This window comes from Bombus bifarius, unplaced genomic scaffold, assembly GCF_011952205.1.
Source record: "Bombus bifarius isolate JDL3187 unplaced genomic scaffold, Bbif_JDL3187 scf7180000007966, whole genome shotgun sequence".
In the NCBI taxonomy this organism is placed as follows: domain Eukaryota; kingdom Metazoa; phylum Arthropoda; class Insecta; order Hymenoptera; family Apidae; genus Bombus; species Bombus bifarius.
Genome location: NW_022884352.1, coordinates 2,855,961 through 2,865,182, shown reverse-complemented (window position 1 = coordinate 2,865,182; position 9,222 = coordinate 2,855,961). Strand labels below are relative to the sequence as shown.

Here is a 9,222-nt window from a genome sequence, read left to right as displayed (position 1 = left end):
GATGCCCTTAATTTTACCATTCCGTTCACCGAGTAACAGTTCGTCCGAGTTGTGGACACCGAAACACTATCACCACACAACGGTGAAAAGGTGGAACTAGTTTCTCTGTCTGTCTTCGTCGCACACTATCGCCCTCTTTGTCTGCGACGAGTACGCACGTCTGTTCTTGTCGCACACTCTTGCGTTCCTTGTCTGCGATGGTGAAGATGCTGCCATCTATCGGATTCGGTTAGAATCACGAAAAAGTAACAGGAACGTAGAACGCGCGAGGGGGTTCTCGCTTCTGCTAGACAAGGAGCGCTATACTGCGCGACAAGGACAGATATATTTCTCTCTCCGATCTATCGGATATTCGTTGATTATTCTATTTCTGGGAAAAATTCGCTCACGTTTGGAATCGTGGAACAAAGTCCAGACTCCGTGGAATATTCGCACGCAGTTTTGGAGCGAAATTTTTGCTCAATTAATTAACTATCGAGGATTATTGCACGTCGCTGCGTCGTTGCACGAGAGCGGCGCCACGAATTTTCGCATAATTTACGCTACGCGTAATTAATTTACGAACTTTTATGCACGAAGAATTTGGTACAGGATCCGAGGAAGCTTCTACAATTCCTTAGAGAGCGAAATGATCGCGCAAAAAGTTGATATTTATGAAAAATCGCATACTCGTACCGCGGTAGCCGCGACACTAGCTACGATAATAGTCGATAACTAATTAATTAAAGGGAAATTTCTGTGGAAATTGGTGCGCGAATCTTGCCACAGGTTCTACCTTCGCCGTACGATCCTGAAAGTCGATGAATTTTACCAGAGAAAAGCGTAATTAACGAATAATCGTGAAATTAGAGGGAGAAGTACGTCTGTCCTTGTCGCACAATACGGCTGTCTTTGTCTGTGACGTCACGTGTGTCCGTCCTTGTCGCACAATGTAGCTTTGCTTGTCTAACAGGAGTTGAGATTTCTCCTCTCACGTTCTATATTCCTGTTACTTTTCTGCAGTTTCAGCCGGATCCGATAGATGGCAGTACTTCGACTACCACAGACGAGGAGCGCGATATCGCGCGACGAGATCAGACGTATGCGTTCGTGTTAGAGGAGGAACGCGATAGTGTGCGACAGAGACAGCAGCAGCGATTAGTCGCCACCTTTTCACCGCTAGGCGACGATAGCATTTCGAGGTCGACGAATCGACTAATCTTTTATTTATAACGAACGAATCGAGGGGATTAATTTGCGAGCTGTCGCATCTTCTTAATCAGGCTCTCAGCTTGCTTTATTCCGTTTAATCTTTTAAATGCACGAGCAAAAATACGTTCGTTGGTTACTCGACGTTTTCGTTCGGACGAGCGATGCGTGTGTGTTGCGTGCGCTATTAAAATACGTAAGTAAGTACACGTTCGGCCAAAATTGACGCACGATTTAACGATCTGTGTAGGCATCGCGGAACAGGCGATCCTAGTTGTTCGAGCGGAAAGAAGACGCAGCAACTTCGATACAACAGTCCGTTATATTAAAAAAAACCGAGAAGACGAATAATCATCGTGGCGATTAAGTACGTTGTGTGTCTGGGAGGATTTGTCGAAAGTGGATGGCATCGTTTCCCGGAATTGCCGCGGTTATTGGATATAAGGTCCGATTAATAATTCGAAAAAATCGAACCGAATAAGAAGCTGAGGATCGTCGTAGCGTTAATTAGCAGCTGCCTATATACGATAAGAAGGGGATAAAAGACTTCCAGGAAATAATTCACGCGTATTACAGATTTTTAAGTAAATACTGTACGGATGCGAGTCATAAGGTATGTCGCTGGCATCGTAACTTCGAATTAAGATAAATCAGAGTTTCTACACGAGCAAACGTAACGCGTAGCGATCAGTTTGTGAGAATATTGTAAATATGTAAAAAATATTGCGTTGTCGATTCTTCCGTTCAATCGTAAGACGAAGAAACGAGATGTCGTGAACGTTGTACCGTATATTATCGAAACATTAAAAAAAAAAAAAAGGAGAAAAAATAAAGAAAAGATCGAAGTTAAAGTTAATCGAGTGTTTAATCATTTCGCCACCAGTAACGCTCCTGGGACGACCAATCGAAATCCTTGGACGAGTAATACCGCAGAAGAACCGTAGTAAAAAGTTTCGAAACCAGACGCTCGAAAAATGTCCCCGTTCGTGATTCGACTTGTTCGAGTCCGGAAAACGGATCGAAAATCAGTTGCCGTGACTACCAGAATTTTTACGATTCTTGGACATGACGTCATTTTCTAGCAACCGCCAAAATGACGTCAAATTCTGAGAATTTTCGAACGTTTACACGTTTTATTTATCTACGTTTGTTTCGGTTCCGTATCGTTTATTTACATCCCGGGTTTGTTTATTTACATTTTCAATGTCTGTATACAGAATTTTCCGCCTTGTTTACAAACAGCGGCTTGTTTGTTTACGTTTTCAATGTTTGTATACAGAACTTTCCGCCTTATTTACAAACAGCGCTTTGTTTGTTTACGTTTTCAATGTTTGTATACAGAACTCTTCGCCTTGTTTACAAACACTGGTTTGTTTGTTTACGTTTTCAATGTTTGTATACAGAACTTTCCGCCGTGTTTACAAACACTTGTTTGTTTACATCCGGAATGTAAACAAACGTGTCACCGACACGTTGCACGATTTCTCGAAATTTGCTTTCTTTGGTTGGTAAGAATGACGAGGAAGAACGATCGGAGGGGGACGGAGTCGAAGGTAAAAAAAGAAGATGAATTTTTCAACACTTTTTGTTTATTTATATAAGGTAATGGTTTCAATTTTATAACGTAATGTGACGCGATATAACGTATGCCACTTATCGCATAATTACTTAATCGAATGAATACCTTATATAAAATCATAATTACCTACGAATACAAAATAAGTAACATCGAAAATAGAAATTGCGTTTCGGATACTCGAAGCAACTTCTATCATCCAGTTGTCTTTGCTGCCCATACATACACGAACTCGACTTCTGTATTTTTCCCTATTTTACCTGTTAACAGAAAGAAGATCCAATTACATAACAGGAATAACATAAAAAATGCGTTAATATCGTTAGGTAACGTGAGAAGAATAACGAATAATTAGTTGAAATAATTGAATCTCTGTTGTGGATGCTACTGTGAAAATATTGCAATTTATTCCAGTCTGATTCAGAGGTTCGTCGATTCGTAGCAGCGTGAGAATTGTCCCTCGTGTACTCTTAACTAACTACGTCCTGTTCCAGCTAATTTCTAACTCGATTCTCATGAAAATCTCGAACGCGGTTTGCGAGCGAATTCTCCGATGATGGCGTATTAGTTTCTAAAGATCTATTTTATCGACCGATATACCGTTCTACAATGGCGCTTGCAATTGGCGATAAAAAAGATCGTCCTAGGTTTTCTTATTTCCAGTTCTCTAACGAAACGACGTTCTGTCAAAGTATCAAGCAGCAATCCACATGTGTACTCTTGAACAACGATGCGCTTGGTACACACGATGTACAGGATGTCCCTGTGTATTTACGCGCAGAATCGCCTAGTTACTTATCGTAGCATCGTTACCGATTCATCCTGAATACACGATCGTATCGACGGATCGGTACGGCAGTGCAAGCATTCGCGAGATCGCCACTATTCGAGTTGCGTGTCCGAGATACGTACGTTAGGCGTTAAGAAAAATACGATGGAACGGTTCCAATCCACGTCGCGACTGCTTTCCTTTCCTACGAAACCGAGACGGAATAAACAGTTTGCCGATGCTCTTGCTCGCTTGCCTTTGCCTGTTAATTGCTAGCGGCGGCTCGTGATAATTGGCATTTGGCAGAGAGTGATTCGAGATACGAGACAGCCGCTAGCTTCTTGGAAAGAATCCTTGTCTGTTTGTACGTTTTTCGCGTTGAATTTACGCGCCGACGTTAGTCCTCTCGTCCAACGCCGATCGTAGATACCGTTCAGAGACCCTTCGTCCTCCTCCTCCCCCCCCTCCTCCTACTCCTCCTTCTTATTATACGTCGTCGGTACGTTTCTTCGTTTCCAAGGCATTCATTTTCTTTAACCAACCTCCTTTCGTTCGTATTTCCTTTTCGCTTTTGCTTTTATCTTTGCACTTGTTTCTGCGCGCACGTCGATTCGCTAAGCGTTGAATGCTTAGGCTCTGTGCGAGACGAGAGACTTTTTTCTCGTGCGCTGTCCGCGACAGGCGCATGGCACGTTGGTAATCGTATTATGGTTACGTAAGACGGAGAGCTTCTATTTTTCTGTATAAAGATCGAAGAAGAAAAATATCGGTTGAATAGAAAGACTGGAAATTCTCATAACCGACAATACGATCATCGTTACTCTCGTATATTTCTGTGGGATTGCATTTTTCTCGTCCGAATTACACGCTTAAAGGTAAAAGTAGGTCGATGTGAAACTGTAAAGGGTCAATCGACACGAGGGTAACGTCGTCACGACAGCAATTTCTTTTCGATCCGCTGCAATTTACTCGTTTTTTTTCCTTTTTCGAGTTCACGCTCGAATTTTGTTTTTTTCCCCCTCGAACTCTTTCTAGTACGTACATATGTGGCAACGAAGGATCGACGTCTGAACGTCCAAAGAGGAGAAGAGAGAAAGCGATCGTGGACGAGGGCGAAGGAAAGAAAAGACGAGAGTTTCGATGGTTTCCGAGGCGTATCTCAAGTACGAGATCCACTCGAGAATGGTACGTGCTCGACAAACTCGAAACAATCCGTTGTTACATGCACGGAACGATCTCGATATTTATCATTTTAAAAACTTTGCGATTCGCAATTCGACACGAGCGTCGTGCTCTTTTATCGAACCGAACATAAATTTTATGCCAACTGTTAGATCGCGGACAAGTTTTTTTTTTTGGAAAAAGTGAAAAGCCATGTGTTTGGTGTATCGTACGATAGAAACGACGAGTAGGGCTCCGCAGTTTTCTATTGCAAATTACAATAAAAAGTTCGCCACGATAGCCGTGCAACGCGATAAACCCAGCGCCGACTGAGACTAATTGCCACTCCGATTGCAATGTCCTCGGCTATTATTGTAATTTATAACTTGGGATCCATCGTTCGATGCAACATCGGTTGCAACATCCCAAGGTACGTGCACCATCGACCAAGATATCGGAAGAACGAAAGTGAAAAATTAGGCCACGCGCTGTTTTTCCGTCGCTCAATTGCTTTCTCATCGTTCCAACTGAGAAATCGACATGCTTGGTTACGATTACCGTTACAGCATGATTTTTGCAAAAATCGGAGACTCACGAAAGTATTCCAGTACATTCTTTTATTTTTATTTTACTTGGTGGAATTTTACGATCAATTCTCATTGAGAATTATAAGTAAATTATTCTGGCGCGGTACTATAACTTGTTTATAATATGTTTGATTCTATGTTGAATCTAATGTTTAAATCTAAAGGATAATGTCTTTTTAGTCTGCCGATCTGATCCGTCGTGTCGAGTAGTTGGGTAACTAATGAGTTTTGGCGGGCCATTACATTACGAACGTATCATACGTGTCGTAGAAAACATCTTAACATTTCATTAACGCTATTTCGAAACTCGACGTCATGATTCTATCGGTAAAGTTTTATATTTGTATCTGAAAATGTATACAGAAGTTACAAGAGATGGTATCCCGCCGGAGATAGCCATCCACGTGTTATTTAGCAATTAATCTAGAAAAATTCACCGAATGTCCAGCTGGACAAATCGTAAAGTATAAATTAAATAACAAAAAAAAAAAAAGAAGTTACACGAGATACTTAGTGGAACCATGTCTAATACGTTTTAAATAAATGCAATTGGAAATTGAGCGGTACATCGAAGAAATTAAATCTCCTTGTCGCGATATTACGTTAAACAAAATTCTTGCAACATCGAATACATGGGTCCTTTATTTACCTAAGATTTGATAATCTCGATACAAAGTTCCGTAATAATTCTTCGATACTTCACTGGTTTCCTAATGATATTCAGGTACCTTATTTCCTTTAAGTGGCCTAATACTTGTAAATAGGAATGCGCGTGTATTGAACTGACCACCCGCGCGCGACTGGATCGAAGAGGAATCGACGACGAGCGGAAAGAAAGACGAAAAGGAAGGGACGTTGAAGAAGAAGAAGAAGACGAAGAAGAAGAAGAACCGTAGGAGGAAGTTTTTGCTCGGTACACATGTGGCTAGCGGCGATTCGGCTGTGATAAAAGCTCGGCCCGTTGCTCGTGCCTCGCGGCCTCGCGAGACCAACGACGCCGGCCAACGTACATACTGGAACAGCGGCCGGACGAGAAAAGGCCTTCTTCGGCAAGTTGAGCGAATCGCGTGTGCGATGGTGCGCACATCCGCGCCACGAAAGAACGAGATAGAGCCGAGGATCGAGATGTGTCGCGCGTTACGCACGTGCGCTACCCTTCGATCCTTCTTCCTCTCGTTGCCTCCACTCAACGCCCTTTACGATCCCTGTTCGCTGGTCATCGAATTAGGACCGTTGAAATATGTATAATTTTCTGTGTTGGACTGGGTTAAATGCGTAGTAGAGATACTTGTATGTGAATATCAGTGTGTGGAAGTATGTGTGTCCACAGCGTCTCGAAAACAAAGGAATGTAAACTGTTCAGTCGGTTAACAGTCGGATGAGAAAGAAAGTGCCGAGACGCGTGCAAGTGTGTATCGATGAATATATAAGGAATCGTCCATGAAATAAATATATCGTTATTTCAATAATAATCCTCAGTATAAATTTAGCGGTCCTATAACGTTATTTCGGCTTCAAAGATCCACAATTTTCAACAAGGACCGCTGAAAACTTTCCATCTTCTTCCATTCTGTCAAAAGCGAGATCTGATAACAAAGCGGATTATTACGGCCCCCCTTTTTTCTATTAGTTATTATGAAATTTTATTTTATCGAATAAATTGTACGAATTGTACCATGGTTTGACTATGTGTACCATGTTTTCTTTTTTTTATTATTTGGGAGAATTTTACAATCGATTCTCATTGAGAATTATAAGTAAATTATCTTGGCGTGGTACTGTAACTTGGATAATAAGTGTTTATGTTTGATTCTAGTTGAATCTAATGTTTAAATCTAAAGGGTAAAATGTCTTTTTGGCCTGCGGATCTGATCCGTCGTGTCGAGTAAGATGCGTACCACGTTCATTTCGAATCGCGAGTTCGTTGCTGAAGAATCAAAAGTCCTGAAACACTTTTCATTTCGACGCGAGAGAAAATGAAATTTGATTTCGGAATATCAACCCTCGAGATTGTGGAAATCTCTGGAGAATGTTACAAGTGGGTGCAAGGATTTACGAGTTTTCCAGAAAATCGCGGGTCGACGTTTTTACGACATCGTTCAACGTTCTCGCTCGTAAAATTCTAGCTCTTGGTTGCGTCGATACGTTTGGAGCCGATAACAACCAGACCTCGATTAAACGAGTGGTCGATTTTAAATAGTTATTTCCGCTCTCTCGATTTATTTGTTTCTTTTTTCCTCAGTTCTCTTCTCTTCGCGTTTGTTTCTCAAGGAAACACATCCTTGCGAGTAAAATTCCACAGTTACGTTTTCTACCAAATTCTATCGTTCTGTTAAAATGAAACCTCTGTCGCTATTACGTAGACGATTTATCTCTATTCGAGTTCGTTATAATTTATTTAAAAAAGCGATTCGATTTAATAAAAATAATGGATAGTTACGAGTGTTTAAATTCTAGCGAGTAGATCGTCAATGTCGAGTATGGCAGATCTACAAAGCTTCGTTGATATTTATCGTTTAATATCGAATTACTCACCAATTGGATTTACGATCGAAGATGGTGGTCGAACGTGGCGCTGTGGGTCACCGCAACTGCTCGTAAAAGACCAGTGACTTGTTTCGTCTAATAGCTCAAAACATTGTCGGGCCCGCGTAGCTGCCACCGCCTTTACGCTCTCCTCGATAAATTTTCTCGCGGTCCTGTCAAAATAACGTCAGACCGGACCGAGAGAGAAAGGAGGAAGGAGAATAAATCTCGCGTGATTTCGTGGCCGTCGAAGCACGCCGGCCACAAGTTTATCGACTCGAAACACGAGAACGACCGTGTCCCGTCTCGTGGCCCAATTTGCCAAGGATTTCTTTTACGAGCCACCGCTCAAGTCGCTGAGAAGAAATAAAGAAAAAGTAGTGAAACTCGCTCCTTCTCGTAGATCCTTAACAAAATGGAGTTAGGTTGGCCACTCTATGACTGCATCGAATATCGTTCCACGTCCAAGGACACGTGGATGCGTGTGCACGGTTGTTTTATTGCACCGATGATCATGACGAACCTGAAAGAAATGCCAGACGGTGAGAGAACGATTTCTCTATTGGCTTCGATACAGGCTTCAAGAAGCTATCCTCGCTACACCGTGGGCCTAAATTCGAGATATAAACGAAATCGAACGAGCAGATTCTTTGGCTTCGAATAAAACAAAAAAGAAAGAATAACAAGATACTTTTTGAAGCTTTAGTCTTGAGAAGACTGAATTTGAAAATTCGTCAAGTATGATCGATCGAGTTCCAACTAGACGGGTGTCTACTACTTCGTTTGTATCGCGAATTCAGGCCCACGGTGTACGGTGTGAAACGGTATTTGTATCGATACCATTTAAGAGCAAGCATATCGAGTTTCGTGCGATTTGATAGTATTCTCATGCGACTAGAAAAATGCCGATACCGTGAAAATGAAAGACGAAGCCCGACGAGAAAACGCCTCGTTGAAAGAGCAAGGTACGTGGAAATAATTTTCATAGCCACCGTGTATTACCACGTGGTCACCTGGTGGTAAACTCGATCTGTAGGGACAAAGTCGAGAAGAAAAGGGGTTAGATTCCGGTGATCGAGCTGGAGAACACTCTCGTCGTCCTTTCCCCGAGCTGTCAGGAATATGATGCGCTAAGAGGGTCGAAAGCAACCCATCGTCTAAGAGTCATGACGGTGTAGATGACTGTTAGGACGGATACCATCTCTAGAATCTAGAGTTTCTCTTCTCTCTTTCTCGCTCTCGTCTGGCTGCGTTCTCTCAAAATTCCACGGCTGCAGCTCGAACGTTTGGTTTTTCTTAAGTTCGGTTCGTTTGACACTTGATAGCGCTCGAGCATGCATACATAGCCGGCCGCATAGCACGACGCGTTCCGAGTTCGCGCGGGATAGCCTGCTGCTGCAGCACTCGCGAGCCAT

At 42.3% G+C, this 9,222-nt stretch overlaps 1 long non-coding RNA gene across 1 annotated transcript; it reads left to right on the top strand.

Annotated features, from left to right (window-relative positions):
* Positions 1-1,089: 1,089 nt before the first annotated feature.
* LOC117205624 lies at positions 1,090-6,212 on the top strand. Its single transcript, XR_004487262.1, has 3 exons — positions 1,090-1,384; positions 1,439-1,555; positions 6,046-6,212. It is a non-coding gene; the product is annotated as an uncharacterized LOC117205624 (long non-coding RNA).
* The last annotated feature ends 3,010 nt before the right edge of the window (positions 6,213-9,222 follow it).